This window comes from Battus philenor, unplaced genomic scaffold (genome assembly GCF_028537555.1).
Source record: "Battus philenor isolate CCGP_79_NKW_IND1 unplaced genomic scaffold, ilBatPhil1.0.hap1 SCAF_70, whole genome shotgun sequence".
Lineage (NCBI taxonomy): Eukaryota > Metazoa > Arthropoda > Insecta > Lepidoptera > Papilionidae > Battus > Battus philenor.
This window is the reverse complement of record NW_027181738.1, coordinates 1,457-12,297: the sequence shown is the minus strand read 5'-3', so window position 1 is coordinate 12,297 and position 10,841 is coordinate 1,457. Positions and strand designations below refer to the sequence as shown.

At 44.4% G+C, this 10,841-nt stretch overlaps 32 non-coding genes across 32 annotated transcripts; all 32 read right to left on the bottom strand.

Moving 5' to 3' along the window:
* Nucleotides 1-115: 115 nt before the first annotated feature.
* On the bottom strand, nt 116-234 carry LOC137931388 (5S ribosomal RNA). The gene has a single exon (XR_011109003.1). It is a non-coding gene; the product is annotated as a 5S ribosomal RNA (ribosomal RNA).
* A 154-nt stretch (nt 235-388) lies between these two features.
* LOC137931387 (5S ribosomal RNA) lies at nt 389-507 on the bottom strand. Its single transcript, XR_011109002.1, has one exon. It is a non-coding gene; the product is annotated as a 5S ribosomal RNA (ribosomal RNA).
* Nucleotides 508-660: 153 nt separating this feature from the next.
* On the bottom strand, nt 661-779 carry LOC137931385 (5S ribosomal RNA). Its single transcript, XR_011109000.1, has one exon. It is a non-coding gene; the product is annotated as a 5S ribosomal RNA (ribosomal RNA).
* A 154-nt stretch (nt 780-933) lies between these two features.
* On the bottom strand, nt 934-1,052 carry LOC137931384 (5S ribosomal RNA). Its single transcript, XR_011108999.1, has one exon. It is a non-coding gene; the product is annotated as a 5S ribosomal RNA (ribosomal RNA).
* Nucleotides 1,053-1,206: 154 nt separating this feature from the next.
* Nucleotides 1,207-1,325, bottom strand: LOC137931383 (5S ribosomal RNA). The gene has a single exon (XR_011108998.1). It is a non-coding gene; the product is annotated as a 5S ribosomal RNA (ribosomal RNA).
* A 154-nt stretch (nt 1,326-1,479) lies between these two features.
* LOC137931382 (5S ribosomal RNA) lies at nt 1,480-1,598 on the bottom strand. Its single transcript, XR_011108997.1, has one exon. It is a non-coding gene; the product is annotated as a 5S ribosomal RNA (ribosomal RNA).
* Nucleotides 1,599-1,751: 153 nt separating this feature from the next.
* LOC137931380 (5S ribosomal RNA) lies at nt 1,752-1,870 on the bottom strand. Its single transcript, XR_011108996.1, has one exon. It is a non-coding gene; the product is annotated as a 5S ribosomal RNA (ribosomal RNA).
* A 154-nt stretch (nt 1,871-2,024) lies between these two features.
* LOC137931379 (5S ribosomal RNA) lies at nt 2,025-2,143 on the bottom strand. Its single transcript, XR_011108995.1, has one exon. It is a non-coding gene; the product is annotated as a 5S ribosomal RNA (ribosomal RNA).
* A 154-nt stretch (nt 2,144-2,297) lies between these two features.
* Nucleotides 2,298-2,416, bottom strand: LOC137931378 (5S ribosomal RNA). Its single transcript, XR_011108994.1, has one exon. It is a non-coding gene; the product is annotated as a 5S ribosomal RNA (ribosomal RNA).
* A 154-nt stretch (nt 2,417-2,570) lies between these two features.
* On the bottom strand, nt 2,571-2,689 carry LOC137931356 (5S ribosomal RNA). Its single transcript, XR_011108973.1, has one exon. It is a non-coding gene; the product is annotated as a 5S ribosomal RNA (ribosomal RNA).
* Nucleotides 2,690-2,843: 154 nt separating this feature from the next.
* Nucleotides 2,844-2,962, bottom strand: LOC137931355 (5S ribosomal RNA). The gene has a single exon (XR_011108972.1). It is a non-coding gene; the product is annotated as a 5S ribosomal RNA (ribosomal RNA).
* Nucleotides 2,963-3,115: 153 nt separating this feature from the next.
* Nucleotides 3,116-3,234, bottom strand: LOC137931377 (5S ribosomal RNA). The gene has a single exon (XR_011108993.1). It is a non-coding gene; the product is annotated as a 5S ribosomal RNA (ribosomal RNA).
* A 154-nt stretch (nt 3,235-3,388) lies between these two features.
* On the bottom strand, nt 3,389-3,507 carry LOC137931376 (5S ribosomal RNA). The gene has a single exon (XR_011108992.1). It is a non-coding gene; the product is annotated as a 5S ribosomal RNA (ribosomal RNA).
* A 1,885-nt stretch (nt 3,508-5,392) lies between these two features.
* On the bottom strand, nt 5,393-5,511 carry LOC137931375 (5S ribosomal RNA). Its single transcript, XR_011108991.1, has one exon. It is a non-coding gene; the product is annotated as a 5S ribosomal RNA (ribosomal RNA).
* Nucleotides 5,512-5,664: 153 nt separating this feature from the next.
* On the bottom strand, nt 5,665-5,783 carry LOC137931373 (5S ribosomal RNA). Its single transcript, XR_011108989.1, has one exon. It is a non-coding gene; the product is annotated as a 5S ribosomal RNA (ribosomal RNA).
* A 154-nt stretch (nt 5,784-5,937) lies between these two features.
* Nucleotides 5,938-6,056, bottom strand: LOC137931372 (5S ribosomal RNA). The gene has a single exon (XR_011108988.1). It is a non-coding gene; the product is annotated as a 5S ribosomal RNA (ribosomal RNA).
* A 153-nt stretch (nt 6,057-6,209) lies between these two features.
* On the bottom strand, nt 6,210-6,328 carry LOC137931371 (5S ribosomal RNA). The gene has a single exon (XR_011108987.1). It is a non-coding gene; the product is annotated as a 5S ribosomal RNA (ribosomal RNA).
* Nucleotides 6,329-6,482: 154 nt separating this feature from the next.
* Nucleotides 6,483-6,601, bottom strand: LOC137931370 (5S ribosomal RNA). Its single transcript, XR_011108986.1, has one exon. It is a non-coding gene; the product is annotated as a 5S ribosomal RNA (ribosomal RNA).
* Nucleotides 6,602-6,754: 153 nt separating this feature from the next.
* Nucleotides 6,755-6,873, bottom strand: LOC137931369 (5S ribosomal RNA). Its single transcript, XR_011108985.1, has one exon. It is a non-coding gene; the product is annotated as a 5S ribosomal RNA (ribosomal RNA).
* Nucleotides 6,874-7,027: 154 nt separating this feature from the next.
* Nucleotides 7,028-7,146, bottom strand: LOC137931368 (5S ribosomal RNA). The gene has a single exon (XR_011108984.1). It is a non-coding gene; the product is annotated as a 5S ribosomal RNA (ribosomal RNA).
* Nucleotides 7,147-7,299: 153 nt separating this feature from the next.
* Nucleotides 7,300-7,418, bottom strand: LOC137931367 (5S ribosomal RNA). Its single transcript, XR_011108983.1, has one exon. It is a non-coding gene; the product is annotated as a 5S ribosomal RNA (ribosomal RNA).
* A 154-nt stretch (nt 7,419-7,572) lies between these two features.
* LOC137931366 (5S ribosomal RNA) lies at nt 7,573-7,691 on the bottom strand. Its single transcript, XR_011108982.1, has one exon. It is a non-coding gene; the product is annotated as a 5S ribosomal RNA (ribosomal RNA).
* Nucleotides 7,692-7,845: 154 nt separating this feature from the next.
* LOC137931358 (5S ribosomal RNA) lies at nt 7,846-7,964 on the bottom strand. The gene has a single exon (XR_011108975.1). It is a non-coding gene; the product is annotated as a 5S ribosomal RNA (ribosomal RNA).
* Nucleotides 7,965-8,118: 154 nt separating this feature from the next.
* LOC137931346 (5S ribosomal RNA) lies at nt 8,119-8,237 on the bottom strand. Its single transcript, XR_011108964.1, has one exon. It is a non-coding gene; the product is annotated as a 5S ribosomal RNA (ribosomal RNA).
* A 153-nt stretch (nt 8,238-8,390) lies between these two features.
* LOC137931364 (5S ribosomal RNA) lies at nt 8,391-8,509 on the bottom strand. The gene has a single exon (XR_011108981.1). It is a non-coding gene; the product is annotated as a 5S ribosomal RNA (ribosomal RNA).
* A 154-nt stretch (nt 8,510-8,663) lies between these two features.
* LOC137931354 (5S ribosomal RNA) lies at nt 8,664-8,782 on the bottom strand. Its single transcript, XR_011108971.1, has one exon. It is a non-coding gene; the product is annotated as a 5S ribosomal RNA (ribosomal RNA).
* Nucleotides 8,783-8,936: 154 nt separating this feature from the next.
* On the bottom strand, nt 8,937-9,055 carry LOC137931409 (5S ribosomal RNA). Its single transcript, XR_011109023.1, has one exon. It is a non-coding gene; the product is annotated as a 5S ribosomal RNA (ribosomal RNA).
* Nucleotides 9,056-9,208: 153 nt separating this feature from the next.
* Nucleotides 9,209-9,327, bottom strand: LOC137931353 (5S ribosomal RNA). The gene has a single exon (XR_011108970.1). It is a non-coding gene; the product is annotated as a 5S ribosomal RNA (ribosomal RNA).
* A 154-nt stretch (nt 9,328-9,481) lies between these two features.
* On the bottom strand, nt 9,482-9,600 carry LOC137931398 (5S ribosomal RNA). The gene has a single exon (XR_011109012.1). It is a non-coding gene; the product is annotated as a 5S ribosomal RNA (ribosomal RNA).
* Nucleotides 9,601-9,753: 153 nt separating this feature from the next.
* LOC137931386 (5S ribosomal RNA) lies at nt 9,754-9,872 on the bottom strand. The gene has a single exon (XR_011109001.1). It is a non-coding gene; the product is annotated as a 5S ribosomal RNA (ribosomal RNA).
* A 154-nt stretch (nt 9,873-10,026) lies between these two features.
* On the bottom strand, nt 10,027-10,145 carry LOC137931374 (5S ribosomal RNA). Its single transcript, XR_011108990.1, has one exon. It is a non-coding gene; the product is annotated as a 5S ribosomal RNA (ribosomal RNA).
* Nucleotides 10,146-10,298: 153 nt separating this feature from the next.
* LOC137931340 (5S ribosomal RNA) lies at nt 10,299-10,417 on the bottom strand. The gene has a single exon (XR_011108958.1). It is a non-coding gene; the product is annotated as a 5S ribosomal RNA (ribosomal RNA).
* Between the last annotated feature and the right edge of the window lie 424 nt (nt 10,418-10,841).

Below are 10,841 nucleotides of genomic sequence, written 5' to 3'. Positions count from 1 at the left end.
TCGGAGAGAAATCTTCATTTTTTTGTTAATAATCTCCTATGAAAAATTATTAAACTTCATGGATTGAGAATATTGGAGCGCTAAAAGGGAACCGCCGAAAGAAAAACGCCAAAAAAGCCAACATCACGCGGTGTTCCCAGGCGGTCACCCATCCAAGTACTGACCGCGCCCGACGTTGCTTAACTTCGGTGATCGGACGAGAACCGGTGTATTCAACGTGGTATGGACGTTGGCGACTGATGGTCCTCGAAACGCAAACGCGAGAGGCGACATCGGAGAGAAATCTTCATTTTTTTGTTAATAATCTCCTATGAAACATGGATAAAAGTTTATGGATTGAGAATATTGGAGCGCTAAAAAGGAACCGCCGAAAGAAAAACGCCAAAAAAGCCAACATCACGCGGTGTTCCCAGGCGGTCACCCATCCAAGTACTGACCGCGCCCGACGTTGCTTAACTTCGGTGATCGGACGAGAACCGGTGTATTCAACGTGGTATGGACGTTGGCGACCGTTCGTCTTCGAAACGCAAACGCGAGACGCGACATCGGAGAGAAATCTTCATTTTTTTGTTAATAATCTCCTATGAAAAATTATTAAAGTTCATGGATTGAGAATATTGGAGCGCTAAAAAGAAACCGCCGAGAGAAAAACGCCAAAAAAGCCAACATCACGCGGTGTTCCCAGGCGGTCACCCATCCAAGTACTGACCGCGCCCGACGTTGCTTAACTTCGGTGATCGGACGAGAACCGGTGTATTCAACGTGGTATGGACGTTGGCGACAGATAGTCCTCGAAACGCAAACGCGAGAGGCGACATCGGAGAGAAATCTTCATTTTTTTGTTAATAATCTCCTATGAAACATGGATAAAAGTTTATGGATTGAGAATATTGGAGCGCTAAAAGGGAACCGCCGAAAGAAAAACGCCAAAAAAGCCAACATCACGCGGTGTTCCCAGGCGGTCACCCATCCAAGTACTGACCGCGCCCGACGTTGCTTAACTTCGGTGATCGGACGAGAACCGGTGTATTCAACGTGGTATGGACGTTGGCGACAGATGGTCCTCGAAACGCAAACGCGAGAGGCGACATCGGAGAGAAATCTTCATTTTTTTGTTAATAATCTCCTATGAAACATGGATAAAAGTTTATGGATTGAGAATATTGGAGCGCTAAAAAGGAACCGCCGAAAGAAAAACGCCAAAAAAGCCAACATCACGCGGTGTTCCCAGGCGGTCACCCATCCAAGTACTGACCGCGCCCGACGTTGCTTAACTTCGGTGATCGGACGAGAACCGGTGTATTCAACGTGGTATGGACGTTGGCGACAGATGGTCCTCGAAACGCAAACGCGAGAGGCGACATCGGAGAGAAATCTTCATTTTTTTGTTAATAATCTCCTATGAAACATGGATAAAAGTTTATGGATTGAGAATATTGGAGCGCTAAAAGGGAACCGCCGAAAGAAAAACGTCAAAAAAGCCAACATCACGCGGTGTTCCCAGGCGGTCACCCATCCAAGTACTGACCGCGCCCGACGTTGCTTAACTTCGGTGATCGGACGAGAACCGGTGTATTCAACGTGGTATGGACGTTGGCGACAGATAGTCCTCGAAACGCAAACGCGAGAGGCGACATCGGAGAGAAATCTTCATTTTTTTGTTAATAATCTCCTATGAAAAATTATTAAAGTTCATGGATTGAGAATATTGGAGCGCTAAAAAGGAACCGCCGAAAGAAAAACGCCAAAAAAGCCAACATCACGCGGTGTTCCCAGGCGGTCACCCATCCAAGTACTGACCGCGCCCGACGTTGCTTAACTTCGGTGATCGGACGAGAACCGGTGTATTCAACGTGGTATGGACGTTGGCGACAGATGGTCCTCGAAACGCAAACGCGAGAGGCGACATCGGAGAGAAATCTTCATTTTTTTGTTAATAATCTCCTATGAAACATGGATAAAAGTTTATGGATTGAGAATATTGGAGCGCTAAAAGGGAACCGCCGAAAGAAAAACGCCAAAAAAGCCAACATCACGCGGTGTTCCCAGGCGGTCACCCATCCAAGTACTGACCGCGCCCGACGTTGCTTAACTTCGGTGATCGGACGAGAACCGGTGTATTCAACGTGGTATGGACGTTGGCGACTGATGGTCCTCGAAACGCAAACGCGAGAGGCGACATCGGAGAGAAATCTTCATTTTTTTGTTAATAATCTCCTATGAAAAATGGATAAAAGTTTATGGATTGAGAATATTGGAGCGCTAAAAAGGAACCGCCGAAAGAAAAACGCCAAAAAAGCCAACATCACGCGGTGTTCCCAGGCGGTCACCCATCCAAGTACTGACCGCGCCCGACGTTGCTTAACTTCGGTGATCGGACGAGAACCGGTGTATTCAACGTGGTATGGACGTTGGCGAACGTTCGTCTTCGAAACGCAAACGCGAGAGGCGACATCGGAGAGAAATCTTCATTTTTTTGTTAATAATCTCCTATGAAAAATTAATAAAAGTTCATGGATTGAGAATATTGGAGCGCTAAAAAGGAACCGCCGAAAGAAAAACGCCAAAAAAGCCAACATCACGCGGTGTTCCCAGGCGGTCACCCATCCAAGTACTGACCGCGCCCGACGTTGCTTAACTTCGGTGATCGGACGAGAACAGGTGTATTCAACGTGGTATGGACGTTGGCGACCGTTCGTCTTCGAAACGCAAACGCGAGACGCGACATCGGAGAGAAATCTTCATTTTTTTGTTAATAATCTCCTATGAAAAATTAATAAAAGTTTATGAATTGAGAATATTGGAGCGCTAAAAAGGAACCGCCGAAAGAAAAACGCCAAAAAAGCCAACATCACGCGGTGTTCCCAGGCGGTCACCCATCCAAGTACTGACCGCGCCCGACGTTGCTTAACTTCGGTGATCGGACGAGAACAGGTGTATTCAACGTGGTATGGACGTTGGCGACCGTTCGTCTTCGAAACGCAAACGCGAGACGCGACATCGGAGAGAAATCTTCATTTTTTTGTTAATAATCTCCTATGAAAAATTATTAAAGTTCATGGATTGAGAATATTGGAGCGCTAAAAAGGAACCGCCGAAAGAAAAACGCCAAAAAAGCCAACATCACGCGGTGTTCCCAGGCGGTCACCCATCCAAGTACTGACCGCGCCCGACGTTGCTTAACTTCGGTGATCGGACGAGAACCGGTGTATTCAACGTGGTATGGACGTTGGCGACCGTTGGTCTTCGAAACGCAAACGCGAGACGCGACATCGGAGAGAAATCTTCATTTTTTTGTTAATAATCTCCTATGAAAAATTAATAAAAGTTTATGAATTGAGAATATTGGAGCGCTAAAAAGAAACCGCCGAGAGAAAAACGCCAAAAAAGCCAACATCACGCGGTGTTCCCAGGCGGTCACCCATCCAAGTACTGACCGCGCCCGACGTTGCTTAACTTCGGTGATCGGACGAGAACCGGTGTATTCAACGTGGTATGGACGTTGGCGACAGATGGTCTTCGAAACGCAAACACCATCTTGGTGATCTTCGAAACCGAATCCTAATTCTTTGTTATGTCCTTGTTATTTTCTTCAATATTTTTTTTTCAACGTCCACACTAAATAGATAAATCGGCGGAAATTGCATTACATAATAATGGCTACTGCTTGGTCTCAGAAATCTTTCCTTGTGAAGTTTTGTACTTCATCGTCCACTCACATACAATACTTACCAGTGTATCGTATGTGCCTTTCGTTGTATAACAAATTTGAAAACTAAGTCGACATCTTCAGTATTTCCTTTGCGAAGTTAAACAATGTTTGTTACTATAATACATACTATGCCGCATGTACACGTCATAACAATGAACACATTCATAACACAGCTTTACACAAGTAGAGGCCTTTGCTACGTGCGAGCGTCATCGTGAAACTGGTACGCGCTCTACCAGCCTTATTCTTAGTTTCTATGTTCACAGATTCTTCCGCTCCGTGAACTCAGCTCCGATGCAGCTGTAAACGCCTTCGAGCTAAGAGCAATAACATCAACATAGAATAAGTATACAATGCAGTTTCATTTTTATTTTCAAACCGTTACTATTGTTCAATTAAACTTATTATTGTCTACATAAGGTTTGGAATATATTTTGGTTGTAAGAGAGAGATCGACACATATATAATACGCCAATACCTCACTTTGCGTAGTGGTTACGTTTCAGAAAAACACGACGCAAATTGAAACGCCGCAAAGTGAATTAAGATTTTCTATAGCAAACCACATAAAGATCGAAGATAGGTACCAGGGTCACGAAAATATTACTTTTTAAAAAGAAAATTGAACAAACAGAAATAAAATAACTCTGCCAATTAAATAAATTGTAATAATATTAACCTTTTTGGTAACCAGAAACAACGCGTAAAAATTTTTATAAATTTATTATTCTCTTTTAAAATAAGCACAACACACTACTTAATTAAAACTGAACTTTTAAAATTAGCAAAACAAAGTGAAAATAAAACTGTATTCAAATTGCGTTGATTTTTGGTTAGAAAGAGAATCCCCGAGTTTTGATGGCGTAACGCAATTAAAAACAAAAGTGTTGCCACCTTTTAAAAAATAAAATAAAATAGAATTAAAAAAAAAACGACGCAAAGCGAAGTATTGGTGTACTCTTCAGCTTTAATGAAAGTTCTTTTCGCATCGAGTAGGCAACCTGCCCACGTTTTTTTCTTTTGTGTTTATGTAAGTTAAACTCGATATTATCTATAACTAGCTGATCCCGCAAATGTTGTTTTGCAAAAAAAATATTTTTAATTTTCAATTTAAAAATAAGGGTTGATCGTAGAGGGGTAAAAATTTAAGGTTGTATGGTATTTATTTGGCGAAGAAGAGCGCCATCTACAGGGAAAATATTGAAATGGCAGAGTAACGACAGCGGACTCATCTAAATGCTACGAGATGGCAGTGTGATCGGCCTGAAAAAATCACCTTTTGTTACTAGAAAATAAAAACACAAAATATTAATAATTGGAATTGTTATCATAAAAAACAACCTGAACGCAATTGAAAACTATAAACAGTCAAGTAAGAAAGCGATCGTTCTTAAAGGTTTTTCTATGTATAAAGTATGATTAAAAAAATTGGTTACAGTATTTTAAAAGGATTTTGAAGGTGAAATCAAATTGGGTTTTATTTTGTGCTATAATAGTTCACACCGTGAACAAAAAAGGAGTCGTGTATCAAAATATTACAAAATTAGGCTAAGTATAAGACAGTAAAGAGCGCCAGTTTTAACAAAGATAAAAATTGATGAATGACATGCAAAACAAAAGTTTATGAATTGAGAATATTGGAGCGCTGAAAGGGAACCGCTGAAAGAAAAACGCCAAAAAAGCCAACATCACGCGGTGTTCCCAGGCGGTCACCCATCCAAGTACTGACCGCGCCCGACGTTGCTTAACTTCGGTGATCGGACGAGAACCGGTGTATTCAACGTGGTATGGACGTTGGCGACCGTTCGTCTTCGAAACGCAAACGCGAGAGGCGACATCGGAGAGAAATCTTCATTTTTTTGTTAATAATCTCCTATGAAAAATTATTAAACTTCATGGATTGAGAATATTGGAGCGCTAAAAGGGAACCGCCGAAAGAAAAACGCCAAAAAAGCCAACATCACGCGGTGTTCCCAGGCGGTCACCCATCCAAGTACTGACCGCGCCCGACGTTGCTTAACTTCGGTGATCGGACGAGAACCGGTGTATTCAACGTGGTATGGACGTTGGCGACTGATGGTCCTCGAAACGCAAACGCGAGAGGCGACATCGGAGAGAAATCTTCATTTTTTTGTTAATAATCTCCTATGAAACATGGATAAAAGTTTATGGATTGAGAATATTGGAGCGCTAAAAAGGAACCGCCGAAAGAAAAACGCCAAAAAAGCCAACATCACGCGGTGTTCCCAGGCGGTCACCCATCCAAGTACTGACCGCGCCCGACGTTGCTTAACTTCGGTGATCGGACGAGAACCGGTGTATTCAACGTGGTATGGACGTTGGCGACCGTTCGTCTTCGAAACGCAAACGCGAGACGCGACATCGGAGAGAAATCTTCATTTTTTTGTTAATAATCTCCTATGAAAAATTATTAAAGTTCATGGATTGAGAATATTGGAGCGCTAAAAAGAAACCGCCGAGAGAAAAACGCCAAAAAAGCCAACATCACGCGGTGTTCCCAGGCGGTCACCCATCCAAGTACTGACCGCGCCCGACGTTGCTTAACTTCGGTGATCGGACGAGAACCGGTGTATTCAACGTGGTATGGACGTTGGCGACAGATAGTCCTCGAAACGCAAACGCGAGAGGCGACATCGGAGAGAAATCTTCATTTTTTTGTTAATAATCTCCTATGAAACATGGATAAAAGTTTATGGATTGAGAATATTGGAGCGCTAAAAGGGAACCGCCGAAAGAAAAACGCCAAAAAAGCCAACATCACGCGGTGTTCCCAGGCGGTCACCCATCCAAGTACTGACCGCGCCCGACGTTGCTTAACTTCGGTGATCGGACGAGAACCGGTGTATTCAACGTGGTATGGACGTTGGCGACCGTTCGTCTTCGAAACGCAAACGCGAGAGGCGACATCGGAGAGAAATCTTCATTTTTTTGTTAATAATCTCCTATGAAAAATTATTAAACTTCATGGATTGAGAATATTGGAGCGCTAAAAGGGAACCGCCGAAAGAAAAACGCCAAAAAAGCCAACATCACGCGGTGTTCCCAGGCGGTCACCCATCCAAGTACTGACCGCGCCCGACGTTGCTTAACTTCGGTGATCGGACGAGAACCGGTGTATTCAACGTGGTATGGACGTTGGCGACTGATGGTCCTCGAAACGCAAACGCGAGAGGCGACATCGGAGAGAAATCTTCATTTTTTTGTTAATAATCTCCTATGAAACATGGATAAAAGTTTATGGATTGAGAATATTGGAGCGCTAAAAAGGAACCGCCGAAAGAAAAACGCCAAAAAAGCCAACATCACGCGGTGTTCCCAGGCGGTCACCCATCCAAGTACTGACCGCGCCCGACGTTGCTTAACTTCGGTGATCGGACGAGAACCGGTGTATTCAACGTGGTATGGACGTTGGCGACCGTTCGTCTTCGAAACGCAAACGCGAGACGCGACATCGGAGAGAAATCTTCATTTTTTTGTTAATAATCTCCTATGAAAAATTATTAAAGTTCATGGATTGAGAATATTGGAGCGCTAAAAAGAAACCGCCGAGAGAAAAACGCCAAAAAAGCCAACATCACGCGGTGTTCCCAGGCGGTCACCCATCCAAGTACTGACCGCGCCCGACGTTGCTTAACTTCGGTGATCGGACGAGAACCGGTGTATTCAACGTGGTATGGACGTTGGCGACAGATAGTCCTCGAAACGCAAACGCGAGAGGCGACATCGGAGAGAAATCTTCATTTTTTTGTTAATAATCTCCTATGAAACATGGATAAAAGTTTATGGATTGAGAATATTGGAGCGCTAAAAGGGAACCGCCGAAAGAAAAACGCCAAAAAAGCCAACATCACGCGGTGTTCCCAGGCGGTCACCCATCCAAGTACTGACCGCGCCCGACGTTGCTTAACTTCGGTGATCGGACGAGAACCGGTGTATTCAACGTGGTATGGACGTTGGCGACAGATGGTCCTCGAAACGCAAACGCGAGAGGCGACATCGGAGAGAAATCTTCATTTTTTTGTTAATAATCTCCTATGAAACATGGATAAAAGTTTATGGATTGAGAATATTGGAGCGCTAAAAAGGAACCGCCGAAAGAAAAACGCCAAAAAAGCCAACATCACGCGGTGTTCCCAGGCGGTCACCCATCCAAGTACTGACCGCGCCCGACGTTGCTTAACTTCGGTGATCGGACGAGAACCGGTGTATTCAACGTGGTATGGACGTTGGCGACAGATGGTCCTCGAAACGCAAACGCGAGAGGCGACATCGGAGAGAAATCTTCATTTTTTTGTTAATAATCTCCTATGAAACATGGATAAAAGTTTATGGATTGAGAATATTGGAGCGCTAAAAGGGAACCGCCGAAAGAAAAACGTCAAAAAAGCCAACATCACGCGGTGTTCCCAGGCGGTCACCCATCCAAGTACTGACCGCGCCCGACGTTGCTTAACTTCGGTGATCGGACGAGAACCGGTGTATTCAACGTGGTATGGACGTTGGCGACAGATAGTCCTCGAAACGCAAACGCGAGAGGCGACATCGGAGAGAAATCTTCATTTTTTTGTTAATAATCTCCTATGAAAAATGGATAAAAGTTTACGGATTGAGAATATTGGAGCGCTAAAAAGGAACCGCCGAAAGAAAAACGCCAAAAAGCCAACATCACGCGGTGTTCCCAGGCCGTCACCCATCCAAGTACTGACCGCGCCCGACGTTGCTTAACTTCGGTGATCGGACGAGAACCGGTGTATTCAACGTGGTATGGACGTTGGCGACTGATGGCCCTCGAAACGCACACGCGAGAGGCGACATCGGAGAAAAATCTTCATTTTTTTGTTAATAATCTCCTATGAAAAATGGATAAAAGTTTATAGATTGAGAATGTTGGAGCGCTAAAAAGGAACCGCCGAAAGAAAAACGCCAAAAAAGCCAACATCACGCGGTGTTCCCAGGCGGTCACCCATCCAAGTACTGACCGCGCCCGACGATGCTTAACTTCGGTGATCGGACGAGAACCGGTGTATTCAACGTGGTATGGACGTTGGCGAAAATTGGTCTTCGAAACGCAAACGCGAGAGGCGACATCGGAGAGAAATCTTCATTTTTTTGTTAATAATCTCCTATGAAAAATGGATAAAAGTTTACGGATTGAGAATATTGGAGCGCTAAAAAGGAACCGCCGAAAGAAAAACGCCAAAAAAGCCAACATCACGCGGTGTTCCCAGGCGGTCACCCATCCAAGTACTGACCGCGCCCGACGTTGCTTAACTTCGGTGATCGGACGAGAACCGGTGTATTCAACGTGGTATGGACGTTGGCGAAAATTGGTCTTTGAAACGCAAACGCGAGAGGCGACATCGGAGAGAAATCTTCATTTTTTTATTAATAATCTCCTATGAAAAATGGATAAAACTTTATGGATTGAGAATGTTGGAGCGCTAAAAAGGAACCGCCGAAAGAAAAACGCCAAAAAGCCAACATCACGCGGTGTTCCCAGGCGGTCACCCATCCAAGTACTGACCGCGCCCGACGATGCTTAACTTCGGTGATCGGACGAGAACCGGTGTATTCAACGTGGTATGGACGTTGGCGAAAATTGGTCTTCGAAACGCAAACGCGAGAGGCGACATCGGAGAGAAATCTTCATTTTTTTGTTAATAATCTCGTATGAAAAATGGATAAAAGTTTACGGATTGAGAATATTGGAGCGCTAAAAAGGAACCGCCGAAAGAAAAACGCCAAAAAAGCCAACATCACGCGGTGTTCCCAGGCGGTCACCCATCCAAGTACTGACCGCGCCCGACGTTGCTTAACTTCGGTGATCGGACGAGAACCGGTGTATTCAACGTGGTATGGACGTTGGCGACTGATGGTCTTCGAAAAGCAAACGCGAGAGGCGACATCGGAGAGAAATCTTCATTTTTTTGTTAATAATCTCCTATGAAAAATGGATAAAAGTTTACGGATTGAGAATATTGGAGCGCTAAAAAGGAACCGCCGAAAGAAAAACGCCAAAAAGCCAACATCACGCGGTGTTCCCAGGCGGTCACCCATCCAAGTACTGACCGCGCCCGACGTTGCTTAACTTCGGTGATCGGACGAGAACCGGTGTATTCAACGTGGTATGGACGTTGGCGACTGATGGTCTTCGAAAAGCAAACGCGAGAGGCGACATCGGAGAGAAATCTTCATTTTTTTGTTAATAACCTCCTATGAAAAATGGATAAAAGTTTACGGATTGAGAATATTGGAGCGCTAAAAAGGAACCGCCGAAAGAAAAACGCCAAAAAAGCCAACATCACGCGGTGTTCCCAGGCGGTCACCCATCCAAGTACTGACCGCGCCCGACGTTGCTTAACTTCGGTGATCGGACGAGAACCGGTGTATTCAACGTGGTATGGACGTTGGCGACTGATGGTCTTCGAAAAGCAAACGCGAGAGGCGACATCGGAGAGAAATCTTCATTTTTTTGTTAATAATCTCCTATGAAAAATGGATAAAAGTTTACGGATTGAGAATATTGGAGCGCTAAAAAGGAACCGCCGAAAGAAAAACGCCAAAAAGCCAACATCACGCGGTGTTCCCAGGCGGTCACCCATCCAAGTACTGACCGCGCCCGACGTTGCTTAACTTCGGTGATCGGACGAGAACCGGTGTATTCAACGTGGTATGGACGTTGGCGACCGTTCGTCTTCGATGCGCAAACACCATCTTGGTGATCTTCGAAACCGAATCCTAATTCTCTGTTATGTCCTTGTTATTTTCTTCAATATTTTTTTTTCAACGTCCACACTAAATAGATAAATCGGCGGAAATTGCATTACATAATAATGGCTACTGCTTGGTCTCAGAAATCTTTCCTTGTGAAGATTTGTACTTCATCGTCCACTCACATACAATATTTACCAGTGTATCGTATGTGCCTTTCGTTGTATAACAAATTTGAAAACTAAGTCGACATCTTCAGTATTTCCTTTGCGAAGTTAAACAATGTTTGTTACTATAATACATACTATGCCGCATGTACACGTCATAACAATGAACACATTCATAACACAGCTTTACACAAGTAGAGGCCTTTGCTACGTGCGAGCGTCATCGTGAA